We start from the raw sequence: 22,330 nt of genomic DNA, 5'->3' as shown, positions 1-22,330 counted from the left end.
GTTTTTTTAAAGAAAAAATTGTTGAGCTGTGTTTCTTCCCAAGATAAATTGTATGTGATATGAATTTCATCAATTAAGTTAATTAAAAGTTCATATAATCAGAGAATAAGGTACTTCTGGGTGCATTTGCACTTATAAATAGTTGGCAATTTGCTAAACTATGAAAACTGCTTTCTTACGTTTCCTTACCTTTTTATTCACCAAGAAATCAGTTATGTATTCAGGTTACAAAAATAATGGTACAGTTAAAATAGGATTTATTACACTGCCCTACAAAATATGTCCAAGAAGTTTTCAAAAGCCACTAATCCAAACAGAAACCAATCCCACACATATCTGAACACATACTTCCATCTCACCAGCTCCAATCCAAGTCAACAGATGAGCTCCCATTAAAGGGAGAATGTGGACAAGTGTTCCTGGGAATGGAGCAAAAGTTTTCTAGGCAAAAAACCCTTTCAATCTACAGCTGGAATGTATACAATATATCCTTACTCCAGGGCAAACCTAAGTCCAACTAATGCTTGGACTTCATGATCTTTGAGGTCTTTTCCAACCTAAATGAGTCTATGATTCTACCTTTGTAAATACTGTCACTGTCCTAAACCTCAGCTGAAGGAAGACAGCAACCCTTGCTTACATATCTATTTCTATTCATTATTGTCTGCAGTTACTTCTCCATCTTCCTGTGGATAAGCCAGTTATTCCTCTTTTAACCCAAGAATTCCAGACAACAGGTCTCCTCTGCACTCACCCAGGCCAGGGAGGAGAGAACAATGAAGCAGGTGTGATGATCACGCGGCAGGTTGTGTTTGCCCATCTTGCAGTTTATTTTTCAGCAATGACAATGCTCACTCTGAGATAAGTCTTGCCTTTGCCCAAGCAAGAGAGGCAGTTTTCTTTTCCCCCACTGTGCCTGCTCTGTCTCCTTTAGCAAGGATCCTGAAGAGCTGTGACAGTCAGCCTTTGTTTTTTGGGCCACCTGTTGTTTCTTTTATGGTCCAAACCCTAGCACAGAAGTGGTAATATTTTGTCCCCTTTACCTGGCCAAGTCCTGAAATACGAGTGGCCGGAAAAATCATTTTCATTCAAGAAAAATATCAGAAAAACTGGAAGTCTGTTTTCCTCTCATGTTTTCTGTGGAGTCCCTATGTTAAAGCTTAAAAATCTAAGAAAACTTTATCAGGATTTTCACAGACTCATAAAGATTTTTGTAGTTTGAAGGACTGAGGGTCTATTTGACAGCTGGTCAACACAGTTGATGTTATTAGACTATGCAGAAAAAACAAAACTACTGCGAATTTTTTTTGGCACAGCCAGAGTTGATTGTGATTGTGATTCATCATCTACAGTTTGGAGGAAAATAATGTTCATTCAGACAATATAAAGAGTTAACAACTGAAGCTGCTGAATTACTAGCAGGAACTGAATCAGAGTCAGCAGGAACAATTTTTCTTTCCCAAAGACTTCCTCACAGTGCAATTGAATAGCCGTTCAGGTGTGAATTTTATAGTTTCTGCCTATTAACTTGCTCTCCTCCATACATACACACTTCAAGGAGCAGGAAAGAAAGAAATATTGCTGCAGAAAACGTCAGGGGTAAAAAGAAACGACACCACGTTTAAAGAGCAAATGGATGAAAGAATGCATGTGTATACAAACCAGGGGGAGGGAAGGAGGTCTAATCAGTTAAGTTCATCACTGCAAAGCTACAGGGTTTTGTTTGTGTCTTTGTTTTCCTACAGAAGGGTTACTTAGTACAAAATACATGTGTAGGAGTACTCAAGTGCACTACTTCTTTGTGAGGGGGCTCCTGTTTACTTAAAAGAAAGGACATGAATCTTTAGCTTTGCACAACACCTGTAATAGTAAACTTTTGTCACCTTATTGATACAGGGCTCCAGTTTCTGATCTATGGGAGGTAGCTGCCTCCATCTCTCTCTCTCTCTAGATAATGATATTTTTTATAGACCAGTTCCCAAAACAGCTGCACAGCCCTCAAGAAGCAAAACATTTCACAAATGGGGCTTGATCTTTAGCATTGACAAGGAAATAAAACGTAACATCAAACAGAGTAACAAATATATTGACACAGTATAGAAAAACATCATTGCCCTTGATGGCCTACAACATCAATACAGGCACAAACTAAGAGTTCTCTTTCAGCTACAGCAAGAGACCTCAAGTGTGAGGCTGGATGATGTCGAACTGCTGCTCTCTTTCATGTACAACTACCTGCTTGCAGCTCACTCGCTTGATCCTCACAGATCAGTGAACCCCCCATGTGTTTGTACAAGCACAGAGGAGCTTTGCTGAGCTCACATTCTCTGCATGCAGATAGCTCGTGGCATGCTCATCTTTTGCATGCATAATTTGAGACTTCCATCTTAGTGCTTTGGGCCCTCAGAAGTCAGATCCTAGAGCAAGGATAGAAAGTGAGTTACCCCCTGACTGCCACATGACAAATGGAACAATGAGTCCTCCAATGGTCAGGGGCAGTTTTTGCCTTGGGCTTTTAACACCCCTTACCTACCATGTTGTTAAAATAAGCATTCAGTGCAGCCAAACAGTTTGTAGTGAGTGACAGGAGTGAGTTCCTCACAGAAGGCAAGTTCAAACATGCTTAGATGTGTTTAAATAAAAATTAATTGAAAGCAGAGTAAAATAAATGAACAGCAGTGTGCAGCAGAATCTCCAGTTCACTGGAGTTATCCTTGAGTAAGTGCTTGCGCCCAAATTTCCTAGAGTAGAAAAATCTCCTTCAACAATATTTTCCCCCTGCTTCTCCTACTTGCTGCCTTTAAATATTTGTGGCTCTAGAAATTCTCCATCTCTTCAGAGGATGGAGATCCATTCAGCATCCATACTTTTTCCTCTCTCTTTGTATGCCATAATACTGAAGCCATTCATGACTTTCCAACACAAAGTCATGCACACCAGGACACAAGACAAAATTTAGTTGAAAGAGTATCATATCCTGCCTTTTGTGCTCCAACAGAAGCTCAGTCCCCTCACACCACCCCTAAACAGAGTGCCCAACCTGTCCCCAGTAACACCTGGTGAATTTGAGACCACATGATATATCACTGCTTAAACATATGTACCATTAACAACTGCTTTATCTTCCAGCTCCTTTAATTTCTTTCCATATTCAATGAACACTGAAAACAATTTATTCTTTTTTGGTTTTTTGAACAATCTTATTCATGTTTCTGTTAGGTTACCCCTTAACCTTTAAACAAGCCAAGTTCATTTATTCTGTTCTCATAGATCTTGTTTTCTCATTTAGATTTATAAATTACTCTCATTCACAAATCCTATTAACCCTCTACCAAGTACCTTTAAAAGCAGCCAGTAGTTCAGAAGAGCAAAAAACTTGAGAGTTCAGACAATTACATTTAGTTCCAAAACACGAGGGTTACATGACAGCAGTTTGTACATCGTGCACATATTGGAGGACATCGGGGGACCCAGACCCAAAGCTACTAGCAAAACTTCCCTGTGTTATCTTCCCTCAGCTTCAGGAATAAGTGTTCATATTTCCATCCCAGACCTCTGCTGCTACCACAGGATTCAGGCCTGCTCCCATCATTCACCCCATCATTCTGCATCACAGCAGCCTCAGACTATTTAGTGCTCTGCTCCGGCATTGAAGTAGAAACCCTGCAGATCAGTTTACTTTTCTATTCCCAGTAAGTGGCAACCTGGAAATGACCAGCCAATTCTTCTGAGTGCCAAGAAAACAGCTTCAGCAGGAAAATTGCTCAATTTACTCTGTCAAGCTGAATTTGAAAGCAGGCTGCCCTGCTGGTGCCCGTGTGTTGTCTGGGAGGCTACACTGTCTGCACATTGCAGTTTGTGTGGCACTTGGCCTTCCTTGCCTTTTCCTATTTCTGCTCTGAGTCCATTGAGATGTGCTAAGAGAACAGATGCCTTTGTATAGCCACTGCTTTAACAAACACAGAGCATCTCATGAAAATAAGAACAGTTTTGTCTCTGTCTTAACCCCACACTTCAATTGGAAAAGCCATGATCCCACCTGTACACCTACATTTGGCCCTTCAGAAAATCTTGCCCTAAAAGATGCTGAAAATCAAGTTCCTGGATGAATAGGAAGTGTCTGCCAGAAAATATTTCATTTAATAAATTAGATGGTTAACAGTAAGAAATCCATTGAAAAAACAATCTAAAAAAAATTCCTTCTCTGGTCAGAGCAACACAAATCTAATAAAAGTCTACAGCTATCCCAGCTTACCCATGATAAAAAATTACTGTTGTCATCCAACATGATGCAGTAGATATAACTACTGTCTTCTCTGTAGTGTTGACTGGGGTTAATGTTTGCACCTTGACTCCCAGCTCAACTTCTGTCGTATCAAACAGGTAAACTCTTTGGGAACTTGTCTTTTCCTGAACTCAGGGAGAACAGTCCTTGCCTCCAGCAAGCAGTCACACCTCTGCTCTTGCTGTGACTGCTTCTAAAACCAGTTGTTCTGCTGCAGTCACTTACAGGGAGAACACTGCAGTTCTTACAGACAGCACCAGCACCAGACCTGTGAAATGACTGGTGCTCAAACACAGTCCAGAGAACTTCCCCTGCAGTGGGAAATGTACACTCAGGAGATACATGGAAATGAAATACTTAAAACAAAGGTATTTGGCTGAGCAAATGCAAACCTGTTTGGAACAGAGGAATGTTTCATTAAATTTCATGGAATTAGCTATTTCAGATAACCTACAAACAACATCAGTATCCAGCAAGGACTCCCAGTGAATCCAGAAGATGTTGGGCAAGTCTGTGCTTCAGAAAGGTCACTGTGACATCTAATGCTACACATACAGGGCAGTCAGGAAAATTCACTGTATCAAAATTGAGAAGGAATCCAAGATCTGGAAGAACTCAGCATATGGCTCCTGAAGTCTCCAGAGTATATAATTGCATAATTTCCATAGAAAATAAAATTTCTACAGCAGTAGTTCAAACAAGCAAGATGGACCCAAGTCTGTTTTCAAAGACCCCACTCCAGGCCATGAACGTGTCAGTGTTATGCTCAGATGGGAGAATTCACAGCAGCTGTGCCAGGCAGCCATGAAAGAACAGATCTAAAGGTGGTCTAAAGGCATAGAAGACAGAGAACAAGCTCATATTAAGACATCACAGTTTTGTATCGTTCTATTTTCCTCGTTCCTGCTGGTTGAAAGATCCATGGGTGCCTTTTAGAAGTCTCTTACATAATCTCACCTTTAATTCTCTGGACAACTCATTACCAGAGTCCTGAGGACACAGCCTGACAGATTTGTACAAAAGAAACTGCACTGAATCCTCCCCGAGCTGCCTATCTTAGCCATCATTGAAAGCAGAATGAAATTTGAAATCCATTTGCTTTTATAGATGAAAAAAGCATCATCTTATTCCTACATTGCTTTTAATGCTGAAAATAGTCATCTCTTCTAGTTGATGAAAGCAGAGAAATTGGCAATTTTAGGCCCTGGCAGGCATTCTCTGACAAGTGCTTGTATCAAAACTCAAGTTAGTGTTAGTATATAATCTATATGAATGGCTTTTGTGGCAACGATTAATTGGTGTGGTTCATTTGGAAAGATGGCACTTTGCTAAGTGCACTCAAAATGTTTCTTGAGGAATTTAAACACAGGTGCCTAGTAATCCAAAGCAGGAAAGCCAAACACATAAGAGAAGGGACTCACAGGAAACTGTTTGGGATAAATGGAGTGGGGCCCAGAAGGAGAAAGAAGAGCAGTGCACAAAGTCTCATCTGCTGCAGCAGAGGTTTCCTGGGGCTGAACACTCTGGGGGGTGCTCTGCCCTACTCTCAGCTTCACCCCTCAGCTGGGCTCTGCTGGCCAAGTCCTGCTGACTGGCAATTTACAGTTCTCTTCTTTGAGCAGAGGGAATAATCCTAAGCCCCCTTTAAAATTTCTGTTGCTCACACAAAGGGATTTTTATCCCTCTCACACACTTGTGACCAGAGTCACAGAATCCCAGTTGTGTTTTAAGGCACTCCTTGCACAGTGCACTGGACCAGGACAGCACAGAGCTCTGGGCCTGCTCTGCAGGTACTGATATAACACCTCACACGAACTGCTGGAGTGTCAGCTTCCTGCCTCTGGGCAATTCTGGGATATTTTTTCTTCTTGGGGAAGTGTTTTAAGAGCTCACAAAAAGTTATGTGTAAGAGCTGGGTTTCTGCAACGTTTGGGTACAATTAAGAACCAAAACTGGTGAAGAGCAGAACCACACAGCACTCTTCCCATCAAGAGGCTCTGTCCAGCTACACTCCTCACAACATAAAAGAGTGAAAAAAAACAAAACCTAACAGAAATCCCAACCAAAACCACCTCCCATGAGCATCAGAGCACAGGCAACCCCTGACTTTACAGATGATTTCCCAAAGTAAGACAAACCCATAGGTTGGTAAATTCTAAAGCCACATAAAATACCAAACCAGATTTTCCTTTCTGGTGTGTTATTCGTTAGTGTGCAATCCTCTTGAGAAGCATGATTGATTTTTGGAAGCGTACATAACACCATCTTCCTTAAGATGTTATTGGAGGTACAGTTACTGAGTGGGATCAATTCCTGAAAGCACATCTATTATTATAACAACTTCTCATGCCTGGTTACTAACAGGCTGGATGTTCTCCTGGGAAAGCATGTTTGAATAATTATCTTAGAAAAGACAATGCGATGGAAATGTCATTTCACTCTCCTCTGCCTTCAGACAGCAACACGGAATAAGAATTTTCTAGAATGATCCCAAAGTCTGCCATTCTTGAATCTCCATCCATGTTCCAAGTCCAGGCATACTTTAGATTATACTTTTTTCTTTTTCTTTAAGATGGCTGGAAAAAAAGATTTTTAAGAAAGTATGACAGACAGTGAAACCGTCTCCATTGCAAACAGCAGTACAACATTTTCTCATTATTTCAATTTGTAGCTTGTTAGGTTGTTACTGTTTTTCAGGATATATTCCAATATAATGTTCTTAATCTCCCCAGACAGGCTAATTCTCCCCATGAAGTAGAGAACTCCTACAATCTGCTGCCCTGAGCAAATAAGAAATAAAAGGGGTGATGGTAGGGAACAATTGAGCTCTATTCCATGGCATAATTTTCTCTTCTGAAGTGTCTCTCAAAAATCAGCCCAGCTGCCTAAATACTTTGAAACACAACGTTTTAGAAAACTAGAACAATTTCATAAAAATATTAACAAATAAATATAGCAAAGAACAACAACCTAGAGAAGGTATGGCTGGTGTGGTATGTCACACTCTCACTCAAAGCAAACACCTCAGAACCACTGCCTTCTGACAGCTCTGCCATAGCAAGAGGCAGAGAAGGTGTAACAAATGAGCAAAGCCATCTTCTTGTACTGCCTCCCAACCACTGAGCTGAACAAAAAAGCAAACTGAGTCAATCTGGGGGCTGAAAGAGACAATTAGAGGAATTCCACCCCGGTTAAAAAAAAAGAAAAAAATAACCCAAAACCATTGTCATCAACAGTTTTCCACTAAATAATCCCTCTGGGGTATTAGCTCAGCAGCTTTTCCTGGAAATAAGTTTCTTCATCTCACACAATATCCTGATTTAACTCTTGTTTGCAAGAGTATCATCTGCAACAGTCAGTGTTGTAAGTTATGGCCCAAGTCTCCTCTTTAGAGAGAGGTTTTAGTAATTAACATCTAAGGCAGTAAGAAAGGATTTTCTGACATCCACCCCCATCCCAGACACCTCCATGTGACAATACTAAATGCTGAAGTGCTTCTTGAAACCCTAGAAAACAAAAGAGACCTTTGTAATTTGAGGGACATCTGGCTTTTTCCCCATGGCAAGAATGAAAGACTGCCTTTTAGTTTTGAAGGTATTGACCCACAGGCATATCAATATCTCCTCAAGAGTACCAAGATTTTATTCAATAAATAATTTCTGCATCGGACTGAAAACAGGCTCTGAAATTCAGAACACATTACTCCCAAATCTAACAGAACTCAGATGCATAATGCTTCTCCCAATTAAACCTTACCAAAATCTAGACATAGTTGAAAATTGAGACAGTTTGGAATTACTGCTATTTTTGCCCCAAATATTTAGAAGTCGGCATTACCTCATAGAAGGAACTGATAAGAAGTTTTACTGTACAGCATTTCCTGTCCAACTGTTCTTATATAATGCAATTGCATACAGTTTTTAATGGTAATGTGATCACAGCCCTCCACTGCACTGACAGAAGGAGAGACAGAGGAAAGGAGAAGAAAGAAGGGGATAAAAAGTACTTTATAACAGGTTGATATAAGATCACAAGTACTAAGTAAGTGACATTCAAACTTCAGGAGCTGGGCAGCACTGAAATGACAGTCTAGGAAACATGAGTAGTCCAACTGTGCATTTAATAAAAAATAGTATGGGTGGGTCTTTGGAATTCAGTATTTAGTCTTGTAAAGAGAAGTCCTGTACAGGCAAGAGAACTCGAGGAAAATTGGATCACATCTCCACAAAAGACACTTAAATGCTACATTATGCAAAGGTGTCCTAAGATGATAAAATCTTTCATATTTTTGAGGCAATGCAGAAATTCCCTGTGATTAATATGAAGAGCTGACACTGTTCTCATACTGCACTGTACACTGAATGTTTTTTAGGAAGGCTTAGGGATTTTGGGGCTGCATTGGTAGAACATGGACCTAAGCTTCTAAAAATCTCCCCTTGCACTTGTACAGTAGAATTATCTGACAGCAGCAGGTGTTGCCTGGGACCTCGTGCACTCCAGCACAGCTCTCCCCCCGTCAGTGCCAGAGACACAACAGCACAACCAGACCGAGTGCACAGTGGTGACAAATGAGCAGTGCTGAAAATCCATTGCTGCTCTGAAATGATCCCACTCCTGCAGCACAGGACTGTCCACACCCACGTGGATCTTGTGTGGGGATCTGTGGAACTCGTGTGGGATGAAATCCCTGGCAACTCTTTTGTGAAATGCACACACAAATTACTGGTTGGCTGAGCACTGATAATGCATATTTCATATTTGGATTCTTAACCAGAGGCCTGGCTACAGAACTGGTGTTTTGAGATTTGGGGTTATTTCTCATTACCTCACTCTGATTTGATTGGCAATAAAATGAAATTCATTTCCCCAAGGCAGCTCTGTTTTCCCTGTGATGGTAATTGGTGAGTGATCTCTCCCTGCCCTTATCTTGATCCAGGAGCCTTTCATTGCATTTTCTGTCCCTCCCTGGACAGCTGAGAAGGGGAGTGATAGAGCAGCTTTGGTGGGCACCTGTTGTCCAGCCAGGGTCAGCCCACCACATGGTCCCACCAGTCCTTTCCAACAACAAATGCAGGAGGGTAGGACAGCACTGTACCTCAGGATAGAAATCAGTGCATCCAAATTATGGCAGTGCCATCCTGACTGACACAAGAACGTATGACTCAAATGGACTTGATCCAGAACACAGCTCCTCATCATTTCTAAATCCTAGCTAATGCATAACTAATGGAATCTGAATCCTGTTGTGGTATCTCATAAGGTATTGTTTGTGTTGTCTGAAATATAGCGAACAGAATTATCTGACTGTTTCTTCTCTGAGTCTCACAAAAATGATGCTTCTCAAGAGGCTCTTTCAGAAGTCACATTTCCAATAATTCACAAAAGAAGATAAAGCTACAAGGTTTTTCCCTCAAATGGATTTCAGTGCTACTCCATCACATATGAGTGCAAAGCACATATGAACAAATTCTGTTTGTGCTGATCACCCTCCCTCACCTTGCTACAATCAGGAGAAAGCAGAGAAATGGTTAAATTTACATTCTGTTGCAGCCTTATCTCTCTGTCCTTCACACAGTGGCACTGTTGCTTCTTCAGCAGCAGCCTCTTTCCTCCAGCTATTCTGCCAGAATGTTCTAGAATTTGTTCCCATAAAGGAAACAAGGCAGGAATCAGAAGCTTTGCAGGAAACCACTGGAACACTTGGCATTGTCCTGAGTCAGAGGGTGGGAAAGACAAATGTACAGTGGGATGGCAAACAACAAGAAACTAGAAACTAAAACTGAGGGAAAAGACACTTCAAAGGAAATGTCACTTGTTGTAATGTGGCACCCCCTCTGAGCACAGCCATGAAACAGGGAGATGACAGCACAGGGCCCAGAAGCTTTTGGCCATGTGATGATGGCAATCCCTGCTTTCTAGCTGCTGCTAAGCACCACAGCCCTTTGTGCCAGGCACTAATTACCTGCCATTCCTCCAAGCAGCATGTTGTTTACAAGCACCTTCAACGACTGGGTGTATGCTTGATTTCACATATTCCTTCTGTTAACTTACATCCTTGGAACAAAAGAACTGTCCCTGGCTCGTACAAATGCCCTGGGATTACCATGGAATTGCTGAACTGTATTTCAGTGCCCTGGAAACCCCTGACTAATGAGCAACTTCACTATTTTCTCCACTTCAAGAAGCGCATAAACATGACGCAGTAAGACACAAAGTGGCAGCCAGGTTTCAGTGGTGACTGACACAAACCAAACTCTCCCATCAGCTACAACCTCTGACTGCAGCTGCAGAGTAAAAGGGCTGACTGGCACTGCTGAAAGGTTTTAATCTGTGACACAGATGATTCGCATTCATCATTATACGTGCATAATTGTAATGTAAAAGTTCAAATAGCTGAAATACAAGCAAATAAATACAAATGCAGCCATAACAAAGGCACAACGTCTATTTCTGTTTATATGGATTTGGCAAATTTCTGTAAGGCATAATGGTTTTAGAATCGTAGGAACATACTGATTTTGCAGGATGTTTGCACAATAGTCCCCTGCAGATTTTCCTGCTGATCTCTGAAATTAGTAACAAGCCACTGTTGCTAAATTTAGGAGCAGGAACTCATATTTCTGTGACATATTTTGTCAATAACCCAGAGAAGAGATGTATTTATAGCTGTGTATTTCAGGCAAGTTCATAATTTAAAACAAACTGATAAAAAATGCAGACTAATGCTTTATCAATAGAGAACACTGTCAGTTCTGAGCAGGGAACACAGAGACAGGTACAAAGAAAACCAGCTTTATTTAGATAGCTGTAGCCACACTGTGTTTCAATCACAAGAAAAGAAGAATCTAAGTATTTGTCCTCAAAACATTTTTTGATATTATATTCAGGCCCTAATCCACAAGTTATCCAACCTGAAGCAGTTTGGAGACTTCCCAGAAGACAAGGACATACTGTAAGTGAAGGACTGACAGCGCTGAACACAGTCATTGTTTAGCTATTCCCATGCAGAAGCTCCCCTGGAAAAGGGCATGACTTGTTCTTACTCTGACCAGAGAGCAAAATCTCATACAGAACAGTGCCCTGCATTTGAAGGTTGGAGGAGAATACATTTTGACTTATTCAGTCAAATTGTGTGAAAGGGAATTTAGGAAAAAAAGAGCTGCTGTGTATGAACATCTATCTTCTATCACCAGCATTTAAAGATGAAGATTTCAGGAACTGCACAAACCATAAAATGCCTGAAGTTCAAATAATCTGCTTCTAAAGTCTACTTGTGCATTGTAACAGTTTGTCCATAAGCAGCATCTGTATTCAAGATTTTTTTCTTCTTCACAAAATGACATATTGACACAGGCTGCATTCCAGTTCTGATCTGTATCTAATCTGGGAGCATATCTGAAAAAATTCTAGGTTGTGCTTCCGAAGTTTCTATTACTTCTGGCAATAAATCTCATTGTCCTTGTCTTTACTACAACATCCACACATGACAAATGAACACAGATTGTTCAGAGAGATTCTTCAGTCCTGAGCTTTCCCACCTGCTCACCTCTCAGTTCCCTAATTTGCTCCATATGTTGTAAGGAGCTGTTTCTGGATGGGTGGGGATGGATATTGGGGAGACAGTTGTCAAACAGCATCCCCAAACAAAAGAGCAATGACATTGCCTTGTTTTCCTCAGGATACACTGTTCCATCAGCCTTGGATCACAGAATCATAGTCACAGTCAACAATGGTGAAATCTGGTGATGATATAAAGCTATCTGGGATATTGCATATAAATGTGGCAAAAGGACATTCCCAGACTGAAAAAATAGGGAAAAAATTAGGAAAGGGAATTATATATAATGAAATGAGAAGTCATACACATGGCAGAAAACAATCCTAACTTTACATACATCATTAGGGACTCAGAGTCACTACCACCTGTTTGTATCTTTATCAGATTAAATTAGCAAAAGGCAAACTCAAACCCAAACAAACCAGGTTCCATCCTTGAACACTATCAAATATGGAATTACCTGCTTCTGGTCACTGCAAAGTCCATAAAGCTTATAGGGCTTCAAATCTAACCAAGTATATCAACAGAAATGGCATCTAATGTAGATTATAAAAACTGGAAATATTACCTCTGCACAAAGGTCATCCCAGGGCTCCATGGTTTGAATCATGAGAGTTGCTGTGCTTCATGCCAGCCCCCTTTAGCAGGCCAGGGAAGGGCAACAGGACTACAATCACTTCTTAGCCCTGTCCTTCTGTGAGGAAGCTCATAAGAAACGGAGGAAAGAAAGAGCTGGGACAAGCAATGAAAAGGTAATATTTCTGCAAGCAACCCTGGAATTTCTCTTGGGCCTGCTGCAAGAATAACCAGCCCTGTGACACGAATGGGACATGACTACTGTGCTCCAAGCCAGTACTCTGACATGGAAAGGCACAATAATCCCTTCCAAAGCATAATAATGCTGAACAAGAGTGTGGCAGGCACACCTGATAGATACTGCTGCCTATTCTCCAGCAGTCAGGGCTTTTAAGTGGGGAGGCAAAATAAAGTATCAAATATCATGGAGCATCTTTGAAACCATTGTAACTGTGTTCAACAGGATAACCCACACCAGTGTGCAGTCATTATTTTAAGTAATACTACCTGGAATTCAAACAAAATGAAAATAAATGTAAGTAGTTCAGCTTTGTCCTGCTGCAAGCCTGCTGCAGGAATACAAAGGATGCAGCAAACCCAGGAACAGATACTCAGGGACTGACTATGGATTTATCTGACCCTGTTAACTTTACCTTTTAGTGGCTAATAGCAAATTTTTACTTCTCTTTCCTTACAGAAAACTCCTGACAGAATGTTTATTTCCCTGCTATGTGCTCCAGGAACCAGCAGCTGAGGGATTTTGAGAAGCTCTATCTGGACCCTCAGGCTTCTTGTCACTGATAGAAGCTCTCATCCCTGAACCTGTGAGTTATTTTTCTGAATTCACTTCCAGTCTCCTCTATAGCCTCTGGCAAAATTCCACAGCTATTACAGTGCAATGTACAACAAAATACCTCCTCTTGGCTTGTTTCAAACATATTATTGCATCAGAGGCACTTTCTGATTTCTGTACTGTAAGAGTGTATAATTTCCCCATTCCCCTTCTCCACGGCACTTGGTAAAATGGAGACCTCTGTCTTAACTTCATCCCCACACTTCTTCAGCTGTCTGTCCATATACAGCCTCTCCTAAAACACACCCACATCCCACATTTCTGATGCACTGCTCTGAGCTCTAACTCTACTGTATCCAGACTTCTAATACAGTGCAGAAGGAACCAAGCATTGCAGTTCTCCAAACCAACACCTCAACTCCTCTAATCTCCCACTATCCAGCCACTCCTGACAGCAGAGAGGACAGAACCTGCTCTCAGACTGACCTGCAGAGCAGCACTGACACTACATTTGGGGGCCCAATTCGTTATACAAAAGAGAGTGTTCCCTGCTTAGCTCCAAAGGAGAGAGGGGAAGATCTCCTAGGAGGGTCATACCACCCCACTACAGAATGGAGTGATGTCAGGGGAGCTGTACTTCAATTCTACAGGCTATCAGTGCCAACTCAAAGTCTATACAATTATAAAAAATCCCAGGAAGGTAATTTGTTTTCCTCTGCAGCTCTAAGATCAATGTTTTACTTGTGAGTGAAGAAGCCAGTGACTCCAAAGGCACCACTGCTCTTAAACACATAAGCTTAGGCTGTATCTGTTTTCCAAGACTAGAAGATGCTTATTAGACAAGATTGGATAAGGTTATTTTAGCAAACTGGTGAAGATTAACTCACCTGAAGGCACTAGTCACTATTCAGATGACAGACAGTGGGAACAGTTGAGCTGCTGACCTCCACCAAAATGAAGTAGGATCACTTCCTCTTATTGGAATAACTTGTGTCCTTGGAAATCCTGGATCTGTGCAGCTCTATCTGCCAAAGGGGAACTCACTGTAGGACCAGGGCTGGGTTCTGGTTATTACCCAGGAGAAGGAAGAAACATGGTATTTAGAGACAACTCTCCTAAGCTGAGCATGAGTTGTCAGCACCTCTGTCTAAATTACTGCGCAGTTTCTTTACCAGACTGCTTGGAAGGGCTGTACAGTTTCCTGTAATGGAGGTTTTTAAGAGCAGTTCAGAAATGGAGTCCCTGCATTCAAGCAAATCCCTCAGTGTCTCTGTCCCTGATCTCCCAGGATCAGGTAGAGGTTACTCGAACACAGTGTCTTAGAGAGGAATGGAAGAAGATTTCTTCCAGCTCCATGATTCTGCAACACATGGAAATCACAGGCAATTAGAATGAGGAGTGAACACGTTGTGTGACTGAATGACAGGTGCTGGCATTGTACTTAAAAAGTATTGTTTGGGTGGGAATATTCTTCTTGAATAGTCAGTGTCTAACATATTGCAAGTATAAAAAAAAATTAAACACCAATAATATTCAACCTAGTCTAGTCTGCAAGAAAAACTCTTGTTATTTGCAGCGTGACTGAAAAGCCAGAATTTTTACTGCATCAGTGATTCCTGTGAGTTATACAAAAATATAGAAATACAAAATTAAGTACATAGTGCAGAAGTACTGAAGTGGTAAAGTAGTGCCTTAATAGTAATGTAAGACCATAAAAATGATTGTTCACATTCAATGGTAGAATTTTTAACATCATAATTAATTGCAGGAAAAAAAAAAGAAAAGAAAAATTTCACTTGGCATCTTAACTCAGCTTGGTTTGCACCACTGATTTAAACAGAAGGCTGTCATGGCCAGCTACAATTTTATGGAAAACTGACCCAGCATTATTTCTTCAAAAGCAAAGGAAATTACCAATGGCATCATACTCAAGTGTGATAGGTATCATTTCTTCCCCCCCAAAAATGCTCAGACAGCAACATGAGCTGCATTAAGTTTCAGATGCATCCATAATAAGAACATGGTATATGAACACCGTTTACATAAGTATACTAAAGAGTGCATGAGATTTGCATTGATGAATAAAATTTTACAAATACAGTCAAATATTAATATTTACTAGTGCAAAATGGCTCAACAAAAATTAGGTGCATCTGCAAAACAGCTACTTCACTGAAACAATATTTGGAGTTTACAAGTTCTTCTCAAATCCAAATCTAAATTCACAGAGAGTATTATTTCAGTGGCCACCTTCCTCTGGGGGCACCAGGCTTCTGCTGCTCCTTGATATGTTTGGGGGCACGAGGAGACAGGCTGAACCAGTCTGACAGTGGCTGGAGGAGAATCACACCTACTCTGTGCATCACTGACTGACCACGTGGGGCCCATCCACACTCCCAGATTGGCAGGGCTCCTTCAAGCAGAGGAGAGGACTCCAAGGCTATGAATCTGTGCTGCCTGTATCCAGGAACCTGGGTCACCTTTTGGTAACAAGCCTGAAGAGAACCCACTTGGGGGCCAACTATTCTTGATAGCATAAGAAAGATAAATAGCTAAATTAAAGGTGAATAGATGCACTGAATTGGGCAAGCTAAGTTGTATGTTTTTAAAAGGTTATTGTATAAAATCTAGGTTTGTTATTACAGTCACCTTAGTTCATGATTGTGGTCTCTTTTATTTGCTTTTGTCCACAAATTTATTTATTTATAGAGCAATAAGAAGCTTGCAGAATATTAGTCTGAACCAAGGAATCCTAAAAGGTTTTAATTAAGGGGATTATAATACCAGCTCAGGCCAAGACACTCTTGTTAAATGCCAGAACAGAAATAGCTTTATTGTCTAAACAAGTTTTTCTTAAAACATTAGCTGTGACCCCTCCTGAAGTCACCCCACTTCAACTATAATAAAAATCTATTATCTTTAAAAAACTATTATCTTTATCTTTCCCATTTTGCATAGGGAGAGATTTTAAAGCAGCACAGGCAGAAACTCCAATTTTCTCTGCAGTGCAACATGTCACACACCATAAGGTCAACAACTACATTTTTGGCACAAATATTTGGAAAAGCCCATTACAGCATAGGAGAGACTAGTGGCTGCATTAACACCAGTGGATAACAACAGCCCTAAAGAACTCTTTGAGTGTGGGGCATATATCAATAAGCTTTGTGTTTGTACATAGGGACATTGTTTCAGCTTTGCACTGCTGGGGGCACACACAGGACACACACAAATACACACTGAGGGAAGTATTATGTGTGTGAATTATTGTGCATATATATATATATAAATATAAACTGAGGAACATATATGCGTGCCTGCAATATTACAAAAAAAAAATTGAGGTGTGGCTTGTATGAACAGCGTGTGTGCACTGCAGAGCTGACATTCAGGCCATCCTTGCCATGCACAATGTGAAGAGAGGACTCTAAAACCATCCTGATCCCTAGATGGTGCTATTCACTGCAGCAATGAGGCACCCACAGCTCGTTGCCAGTTCCAGCACTTTGGGACAAACAGGATTTCTTGGTTCAAAATTACATCAGCTGAATACAGACGTGAATAATGCTGTTCCATATTATATATTTTTGCCTTGAACCTGAGGCCCACCTCCTTTCCTGTAGGCTGAAAGAAGAGTAATTCCATTGAAGTGGTACGAATGAAACCAGGGTCAGGCACTGTCAGTCTGCCAGGGCTAGTGAGGATTGTGTAGCATTTCCAGCATCTTGGACTATCTTCTTCTGCCTCCACATGCAGCTACCATTCAGTATTCCTCAGCCATAATAGGAATGAGGAGCAGACACTGGTTTTGCCTGGGCCTGCATCCCTCAGGGGGCACCTCCCAGGGAAGCTGTATCAGCCAGGCCTCCTGGCAGAGCTCAGCAGTTTGTGCCCAGCACTGCAAACCTGGAGCTCACCTGCTCAGCTCAAACAGGTTCTGTGCTCCACCAAAGGTCTGACCAGCAGCTCTGGCACCAGCTTGGGCATCTCACTGACGGGGCATCAAGCATTAGCTGCACCCCACAGCTAACACCCATCAGGATTTGGTCACCTGGTACACTGGCATGGTGTCTGGAGTGCCTGCAGTCCCAGCACTGGAAGTCCCCTTGAGTTAGCCTGCACCGTTCCTGCAAGATTTAGGTCAACACAATTTTACAAGTGGTTGAGGAAATGGCATGAAACTGAGGCAGAGTAGGAACTGGGTCTCCTTCTGGCTCCTTCCAGACTTCAGAAGTGTTTTTGAGCAACGCATAAAATCTTCCAGGACGGGATACAAAGTTCAAAGAATTTGGAAGGAGTTCCTCTATCAGCTTGAAATAAGTTTTACAGGAGATATTTTGGCTTCTGTTCTGTCCCCATAATGTGGGAAGGTGCCTGTGACTGCATAACAAATAAAAAAAGCCCAGTATTTTTAAGTTCTCGGGCATTGTGACAGTCAATAAATAGATAAATAGATATTAATCATTTATTGTACTATTGTACTTTCTTCTGATTCTCTGCCTTTATTAAAAGGTAGCTGTATCTGGCTACTCACTTAGCCATTTGGCTCCCATAAATGCAATATTTGAGCATCTCATTAAAAAATCAACATTTCTTAAACCGCTTTGTTGAGCATTTTTTTGGGCTTCTTAAACTGATTAGATTGACAGCATGGACTAGTAACTGTCTTACTACAGACAGATGCACTGCACATATCTCTTCCAATACACTTCACATCAGATGCTCCAGGCATGATATTCTTAAATAGAAAACGGCAACTGTGATGATCTGTCGACAAAAGAGGAGGTGATGTTGTGATAAACAACTGCCCTCTGCAGCCTAACTGGCAGTCTTGGTTTGAACCACAATCACATAGAAACTCTTTAACCCACTGAGCTTCATAAAAAGCTTTCACAGATCTCTGCTCTGGCCTTTGCTTAGGCATGTAGTGTGTCTTTACATATTGGTGTTCCCTAAAAATCTACCCTGACATTTTGAAAACCTCCTGAAGGTTTGTCATTGAAGACAAGAACCCCCTCACTCCTTAAGCATGTTTGAAAACTTCTGGTTGAAGTTATAAATTTGTCATGAAATATGAAACTCTGGCTGAGATCTGTTTCAAAGTTTCTAAAGTAAAAGGTGCCAAATGTTAAGTGCATGAAAATGCCAAAGAACTGAATTAGATGAGAAAGAGAAGGATTATCTTTGCAAGGTAGCAGGAGGGAGCCCTTCATGGGAATTACACAAGTTTAGTGTGGAGTAAATTTCAGAGGGAAGACACAGATGATGATCCTCTCTGCACCTCCCTGTTTGTGGAGAGATTTGGGGTGGAAGGATAGCCAGAGGCTAACAAAAAAGCCATCACCCAGGTGGCAAATCGCAGGCCACAATTACAAAAAATAATCCCCAAAAGGACAGGCTTCATTTCAGCTTCAGGAGGAAATCAAAAGGCACATCCCTGACTCGATTTCAATTACCAGATTTCAAGCTCCTGCCTTGAAGAGTCCAGGCATTAGGACCCTTCAAAGGGTCCTAATTCCTTTGGAATTTCAGCAGAGGTGAACGTGTTATGTCCCAGCTTCATTCTCGACAATGGTGAAGCTCCTCTGGCTCTGTGCTACGAATGTTGCCCTGCTGCCTCCCCCTTCCTCCCTCCCCCCCAAAAACTGCCAACTAACCAACCAAACCAAACCCCCAAACAATTAAGAAACCAGACTTTATAAAACTGAAAATTTCAGTGTCTTGATGTTCAAAGTTACAGATCATGGGCAGTAAGACCTGATCTCAGGAATTGTCTGGCAGCATCGTTAGACAATGTTAAATATCCCAGAGAAAACCCCAGCCTGAAGTTTCAGGATGCATTTTACAAACAGACATACATATGTAACTTACAGCAACTCTAAGCCCTCCAAAAAAATTAATAATACTTTGCATGTTGAAGATACTTCTCAGTTATTGTGGCAGTGATTAATAGACACCAAGGAGAGAGTATTTAAAAATATCCAAGTCACCAAGGAGCCTAAATTTTAAATATAATAAGCTGCTTGAATGTCCACTCCTACATCAGTCAGTCTTTTACTGAATGGCAAAGAAGCTGAAACCAAAAACATTCTCCTTATTAAAAGAAACAACTGAATTACTTTTCAGTTTTATCCTTTGAGAAGTAGTATAGATGCCATTCTCCCTGCCTTTTGGTGAAATTCCAGACTTTAAAGGAATACTATGACAATTCATTGCTAAATGACAATGGAATTCCTCCGTAATTGCACATTACATGCATCCACATTAATACAAGATCATTTCATTAGGTCTGTTACTATAATGAATACCAAACACAAAATGTGAGTCCAGAGATCATTTTCCTAATCAGAAGTATCAGACCCCAGGAACTCTCAGAGAATAGGGCTATTAAAATGTAAATAGTTTCTCTGAAATTTAAAATGCCCTTTGCAAAAACGGATGTTCTTCTTGATCATTCCTTGCATAGATTTCCAAAATCCGTACTCACGATGGCTAACTGAAAATCAACTGGATATTAGCCTCAGAAACTCTTCCTAATTTATGTGAACAGTTTCATTAGAATACACTGCTACATTTAATTAGCACTTTTGATGAGGTGGTTTAAAGCTAAAAAATCATAAACTTGATAACAACGCATGCACATTTCTCTCAACCAGCCTAAAACTTCAGGACAGGAAAACATCTGTTGTAACCTAAAAGCACAGGACAAAATGGACAGAAAACTCTGTGGCTGGTAGTTTAACACATCACTTTAAAACCACAGAGTTGAAAGTTGCACAATATCGACATTATCCTTCATCTCTTCAGTGAGATGTGAGAAGTCAGGAGGAAAACTTCCTATTGCCACAAGGGAGAGGGGGTTCAAGTTCAGGTTACTGGGTTCAGCACCAAGTTCTAACAGCAAATATGGCATCAATACACCAATGGCACGTTGCTCACTCATACAAGCAGGTATCCTCCAGCTGAAGAGGGCAGGAGATGGGGGGACTGTGCCATGAACTGTGTACAAACAGTTGATGTTAAAAATCTAGTCCAAAGAACTTTCTTTTATGATATGCTCCAAGACTGAAATCTGGCACAACTCTGTAGGTCACACTAAGACATGATTCTGGCTCCCTGTTGCTTTTAGTCCATTATGTGTGTTATTTAATATCATCTGCAGAGTAATAGTTCTTTCAAGTTTTGCTTTTGTTAAGCACTGCTTTTCCTCAGACATCAGTAATTACAACCTTCTAAAGCACTTCATCAAGAGTGACTTTTTATTGCTTAGCTTCCCCATCAGTGGAAGAACTGAGCTCCCAGTGACCTTTGGTCTGATCCTTAACATTCCTGCTTCTTACAGCACAGGCATTTCTGCAAATTAGTCTTTAACTGTGCCTGCACGTAATATGTGCTTTGAAGGAGAAAGGTTTGATATGGGTCCACAATCATCAGTTTTCTGTGCCTTAAAAATAACTTGAACCCCAGTCTCCATGGTAACAAGATACCACCAGTGAGCCCCAGCAAATCTTGGTTCTTTTTATGGACAAGATGAACAGGAAAACCGTAAGGCTCCAATGAAATCTCTCATTTCTGCCAGAGTCTTACATCTTCTTTAATCCTCTGTTAACGGTGTGCACTAAAGGGTGCTGTGCCTACACAGAGCCATGTTTAAATACTATTATCCTTCCTGTACTTTCACATCATAATGCTAGAAATGCTAAGAACAATTCCCTCAAATCTATCATGCCATTAAAATCTGACCAAGGCACATATCTAACTGTACTCTGTATGTACTGACTGTCTTTACAGTGTAGAATAAAAGTCTCTGACTTGTTAGACTTGATGGCAATTTGCTGACCCATGTGTTCTCACTTCATGACAGTCATTCAGGAAAAAAATTTGGCAGTGTGACAAATTTTCTCACCTGCATAACACACACTAAGGCCTGCCCATGAAAATGCGCTTTGGATTATTTTTTTTGGAAACTGATATTGACTCTCCCACGGCTGAACCATCAAAGCAATTATGAGCAAACTCCCCAAATTTTACCGGGGAGCCTTTCTACCACCGTAGTTTTCCAGCTGGAAGGGAACCAGCACCAGGCCACCAGTGCAAGCAGATTTCAGGTTAAGATCAAGCAGGTTTCTGAGCTGCTCTCCAAACCTTTTACTCAGCCAGACAAAGCTCTGTAGCAGAATGCACTACTGTGTCTTTTGTTTTCTGGACAACGTCTTGGGAGCTTTAAAAATGCAGACACTGCTTTCAGTGCTTTGGAAAACCCAGATTATAAATGAAAGTTTTAGTTAGAAGAACATATGTTCTCACTTGGTTTTAAGTGTATATACTACCAGTAGCTGCAGGGTAAAATTTAATCAAGAATTATATTACTATGTCTAAAATCTTATGATCCACCTTAGTCTCAGCCAAACTGACTAAATGTTAGGCAGCCCCTCCATGCCTTGAAGTCCTGTCCAGCTAAGTGGCACTTTCAGCAATTTCTCCAGGATCAGTAGATACAGGGTACAGCTCTTTGATTACAAATGCAGTATTTCCTGCTGTTTTTAAAATACTTGTCTCTCAGGAAGCAGCACGAGTGGGCCTCAGCTAATCAGTTCCATGTCTCCCAGGCAGGGATCTTTGCAATACTGCTCTTCTTCGGAGACATCTCTGCACAGAGCAGCCTGTGGTTACACTGCCAAAGGCAGGAGAAGGTACGGGATGAAGCTACCCACATACCATTTGCCCTCAGGAAGAAATACAATTATATAAACTCTAAAAAGCCATTAATTCCCAATTTGAGATCTCCAGCTCAAGTTTAATAAAGGCTTTAAGACTGTGCTACATAATTTATGCAGCACTCACAGGCAGAATCCTCTGCATAAAGTTCCTCTTGGCTTGAAAAGTACAGAAACAAATCCTAAGGATATAAACTCTAAATTGAGAGACACTGGGGCTACCTATCTGGGGGGCCTTTCCAGACTTTCTGATCTTTGAACAGTTATTTAAGAAAGAAAAAAGAAATAATGAAAAGAAGAAAGAAACCCAGTGATTTTCTTTACTCACTTTTACATGGCAAGAGCAGCAAAGCTAAACAGGAACTCACAAACAACTAAAGGGACCAAGAAGATTTAAGGAG

General features: G+C 41.0%; 1 long non-coding RNA gene across 1 annotated transcript in view; it reads right to left on the bottom strand.

The window, feature by feature from the left end:
- The window catches only part of LOC135419942 (uncharacterized), a 38,898-nt gene that overhangs the window by 2,997 nt on the left and 13,571 nt on the right, over positions 1-22,330 (bottom strand). The gene's annotated exons all lie outside the window — the stretch shown is intronic.

Source organism: Pseudopipra pipra, chromosome 10 (assembly GCF_036250125.1).
Source record: "Pseudopipra pipra isolate bDixPip1 chromosome 10, bDixPip1.hap1, whole genome shotgun sequence".
NCBI classification, from domain to species: Eukaryota; Metazoa; Chordata; class Aves; order Passeriformes; family Pipridae; genus Pseudopipra; species Pseudopipra pipra.
Note: the sequence above shows the minus strand (reverse complement) of the source record. Positions and strands in the feature narration are given on the sequence as shown.